At 37.3% G+C, this 18,136-nt stretch overlaps 1 long non-coding RNA gene across 3 annotated transcripts in view; it reads right to left on the bottom strand.

Moving 5' to 3' along the window:
* Positions 1 to 16,636, bottom strand: part of LOC105732647 (uncharacterized) — a 597,345-nt gene extending 580,709 nt beyond the window's left edge. For 2 of the 3 annotated variants that reach the window (XR_010345499.1, XR_001111031.2), the window contains exon 1: positions 16,462 to 16,636. This is a non-coding gene — a long non-coding RNA (uncharacterized LOC105732647). Of the gene's footprint in view, positions 1 to 7,247; positions 7,533 to 16,461 lie in introns of those variants that run through there. The other variant, XR_010345500.1, reaches the window with a different exon arrangement.
* Positions 16,637 to 18,136: the final 1,500 nt, after the last annotated feature.

Genomic DNA, 18,136 nt, shown 5'->3' with positions numbered 1-18,136 from the left:
GCAGCTCTAACTACACTCACAGGACTGCAGGGAAGCTCACACGGAAGCTGGGCGGAGCCCACAGCAGCTCAGCGAAGCCTCTGCAGGCTGAGTGTGACTAGACTGCCACCTTGTGGGCAGGGAAAACGGTAGCAACTCAGCTGAAAAACATAAAGTGCTAAACCACTGGGCCAGAACACCTGGGGAGAAGAAAAGGGGGTTTATGAGTTCAGCTGCTGCAGACTTAAAATTACCAAAATCAGAAAGACAGCAACTACAAAGTCAATAGGCGGATAAATCCACAAAGATGGGAAGAAACCAACGCAAAAAGGATGAAAACACCCAAAAACAGAACACCTCTCCCCCTACAAGGCAGCATAACTCCTCACCAGCACGGGAACAAGACTGGACGGAGAATGAGTGTGATGAAATGACAGAATCAGCTTTCAGAAAATGGATAATAAGAAACTTCTGTGAGCTAAAAGAACATGTTCTAACCCAATGCAAAGAAACTAAGAACCTTGAAAAAAGACTTGATGAAATGCTAACGAGAATGGACAACTTAGAGAGGAATATGAATGAATTGATGGAGCTGAAAAACACAACACGAGAACTTCGCGAAGCATGTACAAGTTTCAACAGCAGAATTGACCAAGCAGAAGAAAGGATATCAGAAGTTGAAGATCAACTCAATGAAATAAAACAAGAAGGGAAGATTAGAGAAAACAAGGTAAAAAGGAATGAACAGAGTCAACAAGAAATATGGGACTATGTGAAAAGACCTAATCTACGTTTGATAGGTGTACCTGAATGTGACGAAGAGAATGCATCCAAGCTGGAAAATACTCTTCAGGATATTATCCAGGAAAACTTCCCCAACCTAGCAAGGCAGGCCAAGATTCAAGTCCAGGAAATACAGAGAACACCACAAAGATATTCCTCTAGAAGAGCAACCCCAAGGCACATAATCATCAGATTCACCAGGGTTGAAATGAAGGAGAAAATACTAAGGGCAGCCAGAGAGAAAGGTCGGGTTACCCACAAAGGGAAACCCATCAGACTCACAGCAGATCTCTCAGCAGAAACCCTACAGGCCAGAAGAGAGTGGGGGCCGATATTCAACATCCTTAAAGAAAAGAACTTTCAACCCAGAATTTCATATCCAGCCAAACTAAGCTTCCTAAGTGAAGGAAAAATTAAATCCTTTGCGAACAAGCAAGTACTCACAGATTTCATCACCACCAGACCAGCTTTACAAGAGCTCCTGAAGGAGACACTACACATAGAAAAAAACAACCAGCACCAGTCACTCCAAAAACGCACGAAATGGTAAAGAGCAGCAACACAATGAAGAATCTGCATCAACCAATGGGCAAAACAGCCAGCCAGCATCAAAATGACAGGACTAAACTCACACATAACAATATTAACCCTAAATGTAAATGGACTAAATGCTCCAATCAAAAGACACAGACTGGCAAATTGGATAAAAAGCCAAAACCCATCAGTGTGCTGTATCCAGGAAACCCACCTCACATGCAAGGATACACAAAGGCTCAAAATAAAGGGATGGAGGAAGATTTACCAAGCAAATGGAGAGCAAAAAAAAGCAGGAGTTGCAATTCTCATCTCTGATAAAATAGACTTTAAAGCAACAAAGATCAAAAGAGACAAAGAAGGACATTACATAATGGTAAAAGGATCAATACAACAAGAAGAGCTAACGATCCTAAATATATATGCACCTAATACAGGAGCACCCAGATACATAAGGCAAGTTCTTAAAGACTTAAAAAGAGACATAGACTCCCACACATTAATATTGGGAGACTTCAACACACCATTGTCAATATTAGACAGATCAACGAGACAGAAAATTAATAAGGATATCCAGGACTTGAACTCAGACCTGGAACAAGCAAACCTAATAGACATTTACAGAACTCTCCAGCCCAAATCCACAGAATATACATTCTTCTCAGCACCACATCACACCTACTCTAAAATTGACCACATAATTGGAAGTAAATCACTCCTCAGCAAATGCAAAAGAACAGAAACCATAACAAACAGTCTCTCAGACCACAGTGCAATCAAGTTAGAACTCAGAATTCAGAAGCCAACCCAGAACCGCACAGCCTCGTGGAAATTGAACAACTTTCTCCTGAATGTTGACTGGATAAACACTGAAATGAAGGCAGAAATAAAGATGTTCTTCGAAACCAACGAGAATGAAGACACCACATACCAGAATCTCTGGGACACATTTAAAGCAGTCTCTAGAGGAAAATATATAGCAATAAGTGCCCACATGAGAAGAAAGGAGAGAACTAAAATTGACACCCTATCATCAAAATTGAAAGAGCTAGAGGAGCAAGATCAAAAAAACTCAAAACCTAGCAGAAGACAAGAAATAACTAAGATCAAAGCAGAAATGAAGGAGATAGAGACACGAAAAACCCTACAAAAAATCAATAAATCCAGGAGCTGGTTTTTTGAAAAGATCAACAAAATAGACAGACCACTAGCCAAATTAATAAAAAAGAAAAGAGAGAATAACCAAATAGATGCAATAAAAAATGATAAAGGGGATATCACCACAGATGCCACAGAAATTCAAACCATCATCAGAGATTATTACAAACAACTCTATGCACATAAATTAGAAAACCTGGAAGAAATGGATAAATTCCTGGACAGTAGTCTCCTCCCATGCCTAAACCAGGAAGAAGCCGAAACCCTGAATAGACCAATAACAAGGTCTGAAGTCGAGGCAGCAATTAAGAGCCTACCACCCAAAAAAAGCCCAGGCCCAGATGGTCTCACAGCCGAATTCTACCAGACATACAAAGAGGAACTGGTACCATTCCTACTGAAATTATTCCAAATAATCCAAAAAGAGGGAATCCTTCCCAAATCATTTTATGAGACCAACATCATCCTAATACCAAAACCCGGCAGAGACTCAACAAGAAAAGAAAACTACAGGCCAATATCCATGATGAACATAGATGCAAAAATCTTCAATAAAATACTGGCAAGCCGACTACAACAGCACATCAAAAAGCTTATCCACCATGATCAAGTAGGATTCATCCCGGGGATGCAAGGCTGGTTCAATATACGCAAGTCTATAAATGTAATTCACCACATAAACAGAACCAAAAACAAAAACCACATGATTATCTCAATTGATGCAGAGAAGGCCTTCGACAAAATTCAACAGCCCTTTATGCTAAAAACCCTCAATAAACTAGGTATCGACGGAACGTATCTCAAAATAATAAAAGCTATTTATGACAAACCGACAGCCAATATCATATTGAATGGGCAAAAACTGGAAGCATTCCCTTTGAAATCCGGCACTAGACAAGGATGCCCTCTCTCACCACTCCTATTCAATATAGTACTGGAAGTTCTAGCCAGAGCAATCAGGCAAGAAAAAGAAATAAAGGGTATTCGATTAGGAAAGGAGGAAGTCAAATTGTCTCTATTTGCAGACGACATGATTGTATATCTAGAAGACCCTATCGCCTCAGCCCAAAATCTCCTGAAACTGATAAGCAACTTCAGCAAAGTCTCAGGATACAAAATCAATGTGCAAAAATCACAAGCATTCCTATACACCAATAACAGACTTAAAGAGAGCCAAATCAAGAACGAACTGCCATTCACAATTGCTACAAAGAGAATAAAATACCTAGGAATACAACTAACAAGGAACGTAAAGGACCTCTTCAAGGAGAACTACAAATCACTGCTCAACGAAATAAGAGAGGACACAAACAGATGGAGAAACATTCCATGTTCATGGTTAGGAAGAATTAATATCGTGAAAATGGCCATACTGCCCAAAGTAATTTACAGATTCAACGCTATCCCCATCAAGCTACCAATGACCTTCCTCACAGAACTGGAAAAAACCACCTTAAACTTCATATGGAACCAAAAGAGAGCCCGCATAGCCAAGTCAATTCTAAGCAAAAAGAACAAAGCGGGAGGCATCACACTACCGGACATCAAACTCTACTACAAGGCTACAGTAATCAAAACAGCATGGTACTGGTACCAAAACAGAGATATAGACCAATGGAACAGAACAGAGGCGTCGGAGGCGACACAACATATCTACAACCACCTGATCTTTGACAAACCTGAAAAAAACAATCAATGGGGAAAGGATTCCATGTTCAATAAGTGGTGTTGGGAAAACTGGCTAGCCATATGCAGAAAGCAGAAACTGGACCCCTTCCTGACACCTTACACTAAAATTGACTCCAGATGGATTAAAGACTTAAACATAAGACGTAACACCATAAAAACACTAGAAGGAAACCTAGGCAAAACCATTCAGGACATAGGCGTAGGCAAGGACTTTATGACCAAAACACCAAAAGCATCGGCAACAAAAGCCAAAATAGACAAATGGGACCTAATCAAACTCCACAGCTTTTGCACGGCAAAAGAAACAGTCAATAGAGTGAATCGGGAACCAACAGAATGGGAAAAAATTTTTGCAGCCTACCCGTCTGACAAAGGGCTGATATCCAGAATTTACAATGAACTAAAAAAGATTTACAAGAAAAAAACAAACAAGCCCATTCAAAAATGGGCGAAGGATATGAACAGATACTTTACAAAAGAAGACATACATGAGGCCAACAAACATATGAAAAAATGCTCATCATCACTGGTCATCAGAGAAATGCAAATCAAAACTACATTGAGATACCATCTCACGCCAGTTAGAATGGCGATCATTAAAAAATCTGGAGAAAACAGATGCTGGAGAGGATGTGGAGAAATAGGAACACTTTTACACTGTTGGTGGGAGTGTAAATTAGTTCAACCACTGTGGAAAACAGTGTGGCGATTCCTCAAGGACCTAGAAATAGAAATTCCATTTGACCCAGCAATCCCATTACTGGGCATATATCCAAAGGATTATAAATCGTTCTACTATAAGGACACATGCACACGAATGTTCATTGCAGCACAGTTTACAATAGCAAAGACCTGGAACCAGCCCAAATGCCCATCGATGATAGACTGGACAGGAAAAATGTGGCACATATACACCATGGAATATTATGCAGCCATTAAAAAGGAGGAGTTCACATCCTTCGTAGGGACATGGATGAACCTGGAAAACATCATTCTCAGCAAACTGACACAAGAACACAAAATCAAACACCACATGTTCTCACTCATAGGCGGGTGTTGAACAAGGAGAACACATGGACACAGGGAGGGGAGCACTATACACGGGGGTCTGTTGGGGGGGAGGGGGGATAGTGGGGGGGGTGGGGAGTTGGGGAGGGATAGCATGGGGAGAAATGCCAGATATAGGTGAAGGGGAGGGAGGCAGCAAATCATACTGCCACGTGTGCACCTGTGCAACAACCTTGCATGTTATTCACATGTACCCCAAAACCTAAAATGCAATAAAAAAAAAAAAAAAAAAAAAAAGTCAACATGGAAAAACTCCGAAAGATGGTAAGAGGGAGAAAAAAATTGAGACATTAAGACTAGAAAAATAACATGATAGTGTATTATACATCTCCTCCCTTCCCAAAGGACAGAAAAAGGCAATCCTGGTTCCCTGACCCTCAACCTAGCAATAGAAGGCAGCTAAGAGAGGTTATTACTTCCCTAGAAAGAATCGTAGTTCCCCTGACAATGTCAGGTGAGCCCAGCACAACTAGTAAGGGGAAAAGATGGGGAACCAATTCCACTAATAATAATCTGCCAGAGAAAGTGCTCTCCTTTTATTCAGGGCCTGAAACTTTCCTCTTCCATCAAAAGGTACAGGGCAGTTGGGTAACACTGCAACTGGGATCTTGCCACAAACTCACCTGGCCTGGAAAGCCTCATAGGCCCAGTGAACTGAGACTTCTCCCCTGCACCTGGAGACATGGGTTCCCTAGCTTCAGGAAACCTCTCGTCTCCCCTGCACCTGGAGACATGGGTTCCCTAGCTTCAGGAAACCTCTCATATCCCCTGCACCTGGAGACATGGGTTCCCTAGCTTCAGGAAACCTCTCATATCCCCTGCACCTGGAGACATGGGTTCCCTAGCTTCAGGAAACCTCTCATATCCCCTGCACCTGGAGACATGGGTTCCCTAGCTTCAGGAAACCTCCCGTTTCCCCTGCACCTGGAGACATGGGTTTCCTAGCTTCAGGAAACTTCTTGTCTCCCCTAGGTCAGCATTGACAGGGACCAGTAACAGCCACATCAGCATTTGACAAAAGTGCGGGAAGACCAAAATAACTTTGCAAATGCTCTGAAAATTAAGCTGGTTTTGGAACCACAGCTCAAAACAATAGGTCAGAACCTGTGTACTAAACCTAAGCAGAAAAACTATCTGCTAAATATAAGATTTAAATAGAGTGCAGAGTCCCCTATCATAATAGACTAAATATTTAGAATACAATTAAAAAAACTCATCATGCCAAGAATCAAGAAATTACAACTTGAATGAGAAGAGACAATCAATGGATGCTAACAATAAGATGAATCAGATATTGAAATTATCTGACAAGGATTTTAAAGCAGCCATCATAAAAATCATTAAAAATCAGTTGCAAATTCTCCTGAAACAAATGAAAAGTAGAAAATCTTGGGCAAGAAATGGAAATAACAGTAAACTAAATAAAAACCATGGAAATTAAAAATATAATAATAGAAATAATAAACTGGCAGAATGGTCTCAACAGTGGTGAAGATAACAGAGAACTGGCTCTGTAAGCTTGAGGAAAGGTCTACAGGATTTACTCAGTTTAAAAAATAGAGGGAAATAGATGAGGGGGAAAATGAACAGAGCCTCAGAAACCTGTGGGATGAAAACAAAACGATGAAACATTCATATCATAGGAGTTCCAGAAAGCAAGGACAATGAGTGGGATTGAAAGGGTCGTCCAAGAAATAATGGCTCAAAACATCCCAAATTTGGCAAAAGACACAAACTTACAGATTAGAGAAGCTAAGTGCACCTTACACAGGATGAACCGAAATAAATCCTTCCAAGATTCATCATAATTAACTTCTAAAAACCAAAAAAAAAGAAAAATATCTTGAAAGCCACCAGAAAAAAATGATGTGTCACTTATAGAACACTCCATCTCATAACAGCAACTTGCTCATATGAAACTGTAAATGCTGCAAGAAAGTAGTTAAATAAATCAATATTGTAATTTTTTTCATCAATAAACAGGAAGAATCATTAACCATAACTAAATAAATAGATAAATCCATGATGCTACTTACCTAGAAGCAAAGTAGATGTAGTTGCAGTGTGAGAAGCAGCTCTGTGCAGATCAATGCCTTAAGTTCCATTGAAGGCATCTCTTTAAGGGGTTTCCTGAGTCATTTCTAAGTGAATTTCTTGCTTGATAAATAGCCTACATTTCAAATCAAATTATCCTAAGAAGGCTTTCTAAATTTGAGAACATCTATGCAGTCATTTTTACTAGATGCAGCAACTATCAGAGATAAATTTAACTTTATTTATGTAGATTAGTCAGAAGAGCAAATTCAAGCTTGATGTTCAATGCATTTTGTAGATGCATGTTCAGTTTTCATTGTTGCACTAAAATCTTAAAGTTAGGCTTACCAGGCATTGCTTCTAAAAAAGGACAGTCACGCTGAAACATGCTCAGTATTTATTTTTGTGGATATACATCAAATATAGGTTTCAGACTTCCTTATAAGATTAGAATCCCCACTGAAAGACAGCAAATGTTCAGCATTTAAATGGTAGGGAACTATGAGGAGAGACTGGGGAGAAGGTAAGACTGCTGATTATAGCATCTCTAGAAGTTACTGCCATTATTTGACCTTGGCATTTCATTTTATTTAAAATGTGCTTATTTCATACACACAAAAATGTTTAAATGATTATTAAGCAATTGATAAGTCTTTTGAGAACCGAAGGCAGTCTTTTAAGTATGTAAGGTATTCCAGCTTTGCCTCTGATAGCTACCCTCAAATAAATGTATAACTCGAAAATGGATTTTCTTATCATCATGAAAAAGTATAAACTTAATCTAGTTTCTATTTCTTTATCTCAATACCCTTTTAATTGACACTTTGCCTCACCTAATGAAAAACCACCCTCTCCACAATCACAACTATTAGAATCTTATTTTGGCCTTGTCAGACTAACTGACAGCAAAGTTAAAGCTTAAACACTGATAACTGAAAATCTTCTAATCCAAAAGCCAGTAAAAATCTTCAGTATCCTGACTGAATACATATCTATTATTCTTTATAGCTAACTTCAAGAGGATTCAGAATGACAGATAACAAGATTTAAGAAAGCCTTAATGCACTTTAATTCTAGCTCTAAAAGTATTAGGTACTATGATTTTTTTCTGTAAAATACATTTAAATATAGAAAAAGAGCTAAAGGTAAGTTATACAGACTTCTTAAAGTATACCATTTGCTTCCTTTTCTAACATAATTCTATTTATCTGCCATCCATGAAAAAAATTATGAGCCCAAAGCTATGCTTTACTATATCAAAATCCCATATCAAAGAGAATCTATACTCAAAATATAAAGTATATTCAGTAGGGTATAGCTGATCATAACTCTATATTAGCAGCCAAAAGCAAAGTGAATCCACAAATGAGTGAGTCCACAAGTTTCTGAAATTCTCAACCCTACTTTATTAACTAGCAGAAAACTGTGATGCTATTTGAGATTAGAGAATTTATTAAATAACTCATGACTCATTCATATAAAGTAATACCAGACAGATATTCCAAATCAGGTCCTCACAGTACATACAAAAGTAGGAAAATGCTTACTCTATATTTTTAAGAAAAAACATTATGTAATTGTAATACCAAACATAAACAGTTAACTAATTTTTGATAAGGGCACCAGAAAGACATGATGGGGGAAAGGCTAGTCTCTTCAATTAATGATGCTGAGAAATTAACACATCAATATGCAAAAAAAAGAAACTGGACTCTTGACCTTACCCCATACACAAAAATCAACTCAAAATGTATAAAATAGCTAAATGTAAGACCCAAAACCATAAAATTCTTAGAATGAAACAAAGTGAGAGAAAAAAAGTGCCTTGACATTGGCCTTAGCAACGATTATTTTAGATATCACACCAAAAGTTCAGAGTACAAAAGAAAAATAAATAAATGGGATCACATCACACACAAAAAAGCTTTTGCACAGAAATAAAACAACCAAAAAGATTTAAAAAGGGCAGCCAATAGGTTAGTAGAAAATTTGCAAACCATTTATCTGATAATGGTTAATATTCAACATTTATAGAGAACTTACACAATTCAATGGCAGAAAAACAAACAACCCAAAGAAAAAATGGAAAAAGGACCTGAATAGACATTTCTTCAAAGAATACATAAAAATGGCCAACAGGTATATGAAAAAGTTCTCAACATCACTAATCACCGAGGAATTACAAATCGAAACCACAATAACAGCTCACACCTGTTAGAATAGCTATCCCCTAACAAGAGATCAGTGTTGTCAAGGGGGTGGAGGACAGGGAACCCCATTATGCTGTTAGTGGAAATGTAGATTGGTGCAGCCACTGTGGAAAACAGTATGAAGGTTCCTAAATAAATTAAAATAAAACTATCATATGATCCAACAATAACTCTTCTGTGTATATACCCAAAGGAAATGAAATTACCACCTTGTAAAGATATCTGCACTCATGGCAGCATTATTCACAATAGCCAAGATACAGGAGCAACCAAAGTGTTCATCAACAAGCAAGTAGATAGAAAAAAATGTGTTTACAATATAAAAATAAAACATAAATTAGCCAGATGTGGTGGCATGTGCCTGTAGCCCCAGTTACTCAGGAGGCTGAGGTAGGAGAATCACTTGAGGCCAGGAGTTGAGGCTGCAGTAAGCTTGATCCCACCACTGCCCTCCACCTTGGGCAACACAGAAAGACCTTGTCTCAAAAAAAAGCAAAACAAAAAATGTGATTTTTTTTTTCTTTTTACATACATGTATAGATAGATAGATATCTACATAATGTATATTATTTAGCCTTTAAAAAGGAGATCCTCCCATTTGCTACAACATGAGTGAACCTGGAGGACATTATGCTAAGTGAAATAAGCCAGACATGAAAAGAAAATTACTGCATGACCTCATTATATGTGGAGTCAAAAACATTTAAATACACAGAAATAGACAATGAAACAGTGATTACTGGGGCAGGTATGGAAGGATGGGTGAAAATTGGCAAAAATTATACAGTAGCAGATATGTAAGACAAGTCTAGAGATCTAATGTACAACATAAGGAATATAGTTAATATTTTATTCAGAATTTTTGCTAAAGAGTAGATGCTCTTGATACACACAAAAGAAATGGGTAACTGTGATATAATAAATTTGTTACTTTGACTATAGTAACCATTTCACTATTTATATGTATATTAAAACATGTTATACACCTTAGAAACACAATAAAAATTTTTAATGAGTTACAGAGATGGATAGTGGTGACAGTTGTACAACATTATGAATGTAATACCACAGAACTATGTATGTAAAAATGGTTAAGATAGTAAATTTTATGTTATGTGCATTTTAACACAATTATAAAAATTGGGTAAAAAAGAAATTATTTCTAGTATCATCTAGATTTGTATATATCTCTCATATTCTGGTTTATTTCTTTCTATTTATGCATGATTCAAACGCACATATTTAAACATACGTGTAAACCTTGTTAGTGAGTCATAGCTGAGTTTTCATCAGTTTACCCAACTGACCACCTGTCTCATTTTCATGGCGCTTATCTGATGCTTCTTTGGTCTCTAGGGGTGATGATTTGCCTTTAGGAAGAAGACATATAGCCTTTCAAGGTCAGAAGAATGATATAGTTTGTCCAGTATGATCATGATGCTGTGAGTTAATAAACCAGAGAAATGCTTGGTCCTAAGAAGTAAATTCAGATTGTAATTATAGTTCAGGATAGGTCTATCTTCAGAGAGATGGAAAGAACTTCAGAGTCCTCCAACATTTCAGATAAAATTCACGAAAATGAGCATAAGTGACAATTGTGATCAGTGGTACCTAATCATAAGAATTGTATTCTGTGGTGAGAGAATAGAATATAGTTGGGAAATGTTTGGATTTTTATGTGAGGACTTAGACTCTTTTTCTGTACAGGCACCCTGCTAAGCACATTCATGATCTTATCTAATGCTAAGATTACAAATTAGAAATTTGACCTCACAAAATCTTGCAAATTTCCCAACAGCCCAAAGCTGGTGGAGGGCAGAGCTTAGATGTTTCTACAACTCTTTTTACTATACAAGACTGATTGTGAGGTCTCACATAAAAATGCCTGAGAGAATTATAAAGAACAAGCTGGGAGGTGATAGGTTGTTGCCCAGTCATGTACCTCCAAGTAAATAACACGACTGTTTCCTCAGTTGCTCAAGACATACTTTTGTGTAAACGTTCTCTTTCTCTCAATATCCTTACCAATCTATAAGTAAGTCTTGTGCACCCTACCTTGAAATCACATTTCAAAATCCTTGCACTTCTTTCTGTCTCTACTGCCATCACTCCAATCCAAGGCACAACCACGCCTTGCTTTGCCAATCCAATAGACTCCCATCTGAGTTTTCTAATTTTACTTTTGGCCCCTTTTAGTACGTTCCTCACATGGTAGTCAAAAATGTAACCTAAATAAAATAACGTCACTGTCTTCTTTTGGCTTATGAATAATTCTTGCAATGCCTTACAAGATTTAGCTGCTGTTCTATTACTTCCCAATACTCTCCCTATAATCCACTACTCTCCTAACACATTGGCCTTGTTTTGGCTCCTCAAAAGAAACAAGCTTGTCCTCAGATACAAGATCTTTACATTAAGCTTCTCCTTTTTCTTGGCTATTTTCCCCCTGATCTTTGCATAGTTGCCTCTGATCATTCAATTTCATGTTTAAATGTTATCTTTTCAGAGAGGACTTTCCTAGCTTCATAATACAAAGTAACCACATAGTTACTTTCCATCACATCACCCCACTAAAATTTTCTTTTTAACATTAATCACTATTTAAATATTAGCATTTTCTTAATGAATTATCAATTGATTACTGATTTTCTCCTGTCTCCCTACAAATACATTTCTAATATAGATGAGCAAAGATGTTGTCTCTGCTATCCACCCCTGCATCACCAGGACAGTCTGACATAGAATAAGTGCACCATAAAAAACGGATGAGTTATTCAACGGCCCTCATTACCCATCATCAACGTCTTCCTTTCTTCTCATCCCATAATCCTCTTAAAACATGCAAAATGCACAGGCAATTCTTTCTGACCTCAAACATTTTATCTGTTATGGTGTTTCCTGTTGTTAGAGTCAGCCAATCTACAATAGTTTTATTCCTTTTTAGCATTTGTAAACCAAAAGTATCTGAGACAGGTTTCAATCAATTTAGAGGCTTGTTTTGTGAAGGTTAAGGACCATGGCCCCATGACACAGCCTCAGGAGGTCCTGAGAACATGTGCCCAAAGTGGTTGAGTTACAGCTTGATTTTATACATTTTTTAACAAAAGTTACAGGCAAAGACATAATCAATACATGCAAGGTATACATTGGTTAAGTCAGGTTAGAGCTTTACCATATTGCCACAAAGAGTCTGTTCTGTCCGTTTCAGGATCTCTATTTTAATGTTAACGTTGGTTAGTTGTATCTAAAGTCCAAAAGGAAGGGGGTACAATAAGGCATATCTGACCTGCCCTTTCTGTCATAGCATGCACTCATTTTTGAGGTTTCTTTGGAATGCCCTTGGCTAAGAAGGGAATCCAGTCAGTTAGAGGCTTGGAATTTTAATTTTAGTTTACACATTTTTGTAATTTCTCTTCTATATTTGTTCAGGAAATTCATTCAATTTGCGTTAAGCAAAATAAATTGAGATCAAAGTAGATATAGCTAATAATTCAAGCACAGAAATGAAATCAAGAGTTACAATTGAGTTGCAAAAGTGGGAAGCAGACATATGGTAAAATAACACTAGGCACAACAAATGCTATCAATATAGTAACACTACACCCCTGACTTAAAATAAATTAGCAAGCTGAACAAATAGCAAACCAAATGCAAACTAATGAGGTTGGCGGGGGAGGGAAGTGCAGAGAAGAAACAAGATGTCCCCAAAAAAACTCAACAATAGATGAAAAAGATTCATCATGGGCAGTTGTATGTGTAAAAGTATCATAATTCCTATTCCAATAGTTTCCAAGTCCCAATCATCTGGGAAGCACGTTAGGAATGCATTGTCTCAGGTCTGAGCCCCTGAAATTTCAAAATACTGGTATGGAAACTTTGAATCTATATTTTTAGCAATGTCTTGTACTATTGTGAGTTTAAAAACCTCCAGTATAGTATCACAACCTTCATTCTACAAATAAGGAAGCAAAGATCCACAAAAGTTCTTTAACACTCACCACAATAACCAGAGAAGATTAAGTTTCCAAGGATTTTTTTCAGATACTAAAAGATCTCTTTAGAAGAGTTTTAACTACTTTAGAAAAAGAGATTAGAAAAAAATGGGCTGGTAGTGAAATGAATAAGGAAGCCTGAGTGTGTCAGATGGATCTAGTCCCCCAAGGATATTGCAGTATTTGAAAGCACCTCACATCAAGAAACTGCCATTACATAACTTAAATTTTTGTTTCCTTCACTTGAATTTGAAGTAGAAAACCAAGTAGAGGGAATTAATAGAGACCAGTTATGGAACTATTGTAAAAATTAAGAAGTGGCCAAATCTGGGATTCATGGGACTGCTAGGAAGAGGGGTCGACAATGGTTGAGCACAGCATAAATCCAGGAGGCCACAGTCACATAAACCACAGTAAAAATAATATACCTGAAATGGTGCAGTAAGATAAATCTATGCGCTAAAGTGGTAGAGAGGAGGAGAAGAAGGGAGGGAAGGAGAGACAGAAAGAGAGAAAGAGAGAGGAAAACAGCTGAAATTAAGATATATTTAGGACATAAAATGTCAACAATTTAGATTTACAAGTGAACAATGAGTTTATGTGAATTTGTAGTTACATAACTGTTCTAATATTGTTTACTTAGAATTACATTCTCTATATTTCCATTGAAATTTATATGTTAACCTTTATACAAATCATATCCAATACACCTAAACCAGATGATGAAAATAAAGAAGGAAGAAATCTTATTCAAAGAAAAAGAAAAATTGTGCTCCTTTTTAATGTAATACCCTATATATTTTTCATGGATTCCTATAGAAATAATCAAAAAGAACCCATAGTCTACCTCCTTAAATTCTAAAATAGCTCAAAAAATAAAAATAAAAAAGCTCTTGGTAACTAATAAATTAATGAATAGATAATATGATCAAATATTTTAGGGAAAAAATATTTTAAAGACTCTCTAAAAAGAAGTATTTGCCATTTATTCTCTTAGCTTAATTCCAAATCATCATATGTATTTTTCTACTTAGCTTGATTTGATAAAGAAAAAGAAAAAGCTAATAATGTGAAACTAATAATGCAAATAACAGTCTCCCTTTTAAACAAATATTTCCAGAATATGTTATCAGTTTGCAAAATGTCAGAAAAGCCAGAGAAAAAAGTTGTTATATTGAAGCTGTCACCATTAAATTGGTTTATGATCCATCTATTCATGTAGACTGGCTAGAACAGCAACTCCACATTTAGCACACACAATGTAGTCTTGCAGCCTCTAATTTAGTGTCTCTAGGATAAACAACCATCAGGTTTGCATGCATTGATTTTTTTCCACTAGAATCTCACAGTTTATTGTTCGTGACTTCATTATCCATAGTTCTACAACTTTAATAAAACCTAACTCGATTAAGGAAGTTTATATTTATTCCAAAGCAGCCTGCAACAATTGCAAAAAGAAAAAAAAAGTTTAGTAGAAAAAATGCTTAACAGGGCAAAAGTTATGCTGTAAAAAGACCTTCTGGTAGTTCACTTAAATTTTTTAAAAAGGGTCATTTGGAAAATAAATGACAATAAATGTCCAAGTAAAACTTTGTGATGCTTGTGAGAATCAGCAAGTCATATAAGAAGACATACAAGCAGCCAACGAACGTATGAAATGCTCATCATCACTTATCATCAGAGAAATGCAAATCAAAACCACAATGAGATACTATCTCATATCAGTAAGAATGGCTTTTGTTAAAAATTCAAAAAATAACAGATGTTGGTGAGGCCACAGAGAAAAGAGAAGCTAATATACTGTTGGTGGGAATGTAAATTAATCCAGCCATTGTGGAGAGCAGTTTAAAGATCTCTCAGGGGACTGAGTTGAACTACCATTAGACTCAGCAATTCCATTACTGGGTATATACGCAAAGGAAAATAAATCATTCTACCAAAGGACACATGCACTTGTGTGTTCATCACAGTGATATTCACAATTGCAAAAACATGAAATCAACCCAGGTGCCCACTGGAAGTGGATTGGATAAAGAAAAATGTTTACATATATACCATGTATGCATACAACCACAAAAAAAAAGAATGAAATTATGTCCTTTGCAGAAACACAGATGTAGCTGGAGGCCATTATCCTTGGTGAATTAACACAGTAATAGAAAACCAAATACTGCATGTTCTCACTTATAAGTGAGAGCTAAGCCTTGTGTACACATGGACATAAAGACGGAAACAATGAACACTGGGGACTTCTAGAAGGAGAAGAGAGGGCAAGGGGCAAGGATTGAATATCTACTGAGTATAATGCTCACTACCAGGGTGACAGCGTCAGTTATGCCACAAGCTTCAGCATCACTGAATATATCTTTATAACAAAAATGCATAAATATCTCCTGATTCAAAAATAAAAGTTGAAAAGTTAAAAAGGAACTCTGGTCAGGTGCAGTGGCTCATGCCTTTAATCCCAACACTTTGGGAGGCTGAGGCAGGCAGATCACTTGAGGCCAGAATGTTTGAGATAAGCCTGGTGAACATGACAAAACCCTGTCTCTACTAAAAATACAAAAATTGGCCAGGCGTGGTGGTGCCCACCTATAGTCCTAGCTACTCGAGAGGCTGAGGCATGAGAATCTCTTGAACCCGAGAGGCAGAGGTTGCAGTGAGCCAAGATTAAAGCCACTGTATTCCAGCCTGGAAGAGAGAGCAAGACTCTGTCAAATAAAAAAAAAAAAAGAAGAAGAGGAGAAGGAGAAGGAGAAGAGGAGGAGGAGAAGAGTAGGAGGAGGAGAAAGGAAGGAAGGAAAGAAGGAAGGAATGGAGGGAGGAAGGGAGGGAGGTAAAGAGAGAGAGAAAGGAAGGAAGGAAGGAAAGAAGGGAGGGAGAGGGAGAGAGAGAAAGAAAGAAAGAAAGAAAGAAAGAAAAGAAAGAGAGAGAGAAAGAAAGAAAGAGAGAGAAAGAAGGAGGGAGGGAGGGGAGGGGAGGGGAGAGGAGGGGAGGGGAGGGATGGGACTCACCGACTATGAATTGACTTATCCTTTTCTCCAGATCCTATCTGTATTAGGATGCTAGGGCTGCTAACTAAGTGCCACAGACTGGGTGTCTTGAACATCAGAAATTTATTTCCTCATAGTTCTGGTGTCTGGAATCCAAGATTAAGGTGTCAATGGCTTGGTTTCATTCTGAGGCCCTTTTCCTTGGCCTCTAGACGGCTGTCTGCTGGTGTTGTCACGTGGTGTCCCTTCTGGGTGTGTCTGTGTCCTAATTTGCTTTTCTTACATGGACATCAGTCATATTGGATTAGGGATCACACCAGTGACCTTATTTAACCTTAATTATCTTGTTAAAGATCTATCTCCAAATATTGTCATACTCTCAGATTCTGGGGGTTAGGGTTTCAACATTTGAATTTTGAAAAAAACACAATTCAGCCATATCGCTATCTGATCCTCGCTTCCACGTTCTTACTTCCACAGCCCTAGCTGAGAATATGTCTCATGTCTGTCTTGAATTTCAATCCCACTCTAACTACCTTCACATTTTCCTCTATACGGCCCTCATACCTGCCTCATATCTACCAGGATTGTAAAACAGGAGAAAACTTTGAGCCCTTAAAATACTCTGCCCAAGGGTAAGCTTCTGCCTGGAAAATACATAGGTTGATAAACTATGCTATGAAAGCTTATAAATGTCCACCAGCCAAAACAAAACAAAATCTTTAGTACTAGGGGTTCAGGAAAACATAATAAATTTACTTTTATTAAATGCTAGTTGAATCACTGCAAAGCTTTCATATATACCAAAGACCGCACTAATTTTTCCCAAGAGCTTATGTTTGTACTTTGTGCTCAGAAGACATTTCATTTCTTACTTATTCAATTTGTAAAAATTTAAACAAATTATATTTCCTGATACGGTTAAAACTGCAGCCCTTCTGTTTCGCTTACCCCTGTATCCCAGGGCCCAGAATCTATATAAGCTTATCAAATGCTCTTATACATTCCTGATAGAAGTGGTAATGACATCGCCCTTTAAAAAGTAATTGCCTAACATAAATTCAAAGCTTTAAAAATGTCCATTGAGCCAGTAATTCCAGTAGGATTCTAACCTAAGGACATTATTCTAAACATGGAACACTTTTGTATAAAGATACTTTTTGCTGCAGAAAAGTGTAACCCTGAAGAAAGAGTTTATATGTGTTTACAAACAGGTCGACTAGTGGATAAAATAACAATTAAGACAACAATTTAATAGTGGACTACCTACTATATGTCAAACATTAAGTTAACTGTTTTACATATATTACCTGATTTAATCATCACAACACCACCATGAATTAATTATTATTATTCCTCTCTTACAGATTGGATATCTGAGAGTTAGAAAGATTAAGAAACTGGTCCAAATAAGTAATGGAGCCAGTTTGCATACTGCAAATGAAATTAATATTGGTTCATTGCCCCTATGTTCCACGGCCACATTTCCTTCAGGTCTACACTGCTCTTATTCTTTCCCTCTCTCCCACTCAGATGGACTCAGGAATTTAATGAATTCACCCCAAGTTGTTGAGTAAATACAGTTTACTTACCAAGGGTCTTTGAATTCTAAAAAGACAGCTGAAAGCAACAATGATTAACCTATATCAGTGCTTCTCAAAATGCGAGCCAGGAACCCACGAGAGACCCTAAGATA

Source organism: Aotus nancymaae, unplaced genomic scaffold, assembly GCF_030222135.1.
Source record: "Aotus nancymaae isolate 86718 unplaced genomic scaffold, 86718_ANA_hifiasm-v0.15.2.pri h1tg000036l, whole genome shotgun sequence".
Classification (NCBI taxonomy): domain Eukaryota; kingdom Metazoa; phylum Chordata; class Mammalia; order Primates; family Aotidae; genus Aotus; species Aotus nancymaae.
Note: the sequence above shows the minus strand (reverse complement) of the source record. Positions and strands in the feature narration are given on the sequence as shown.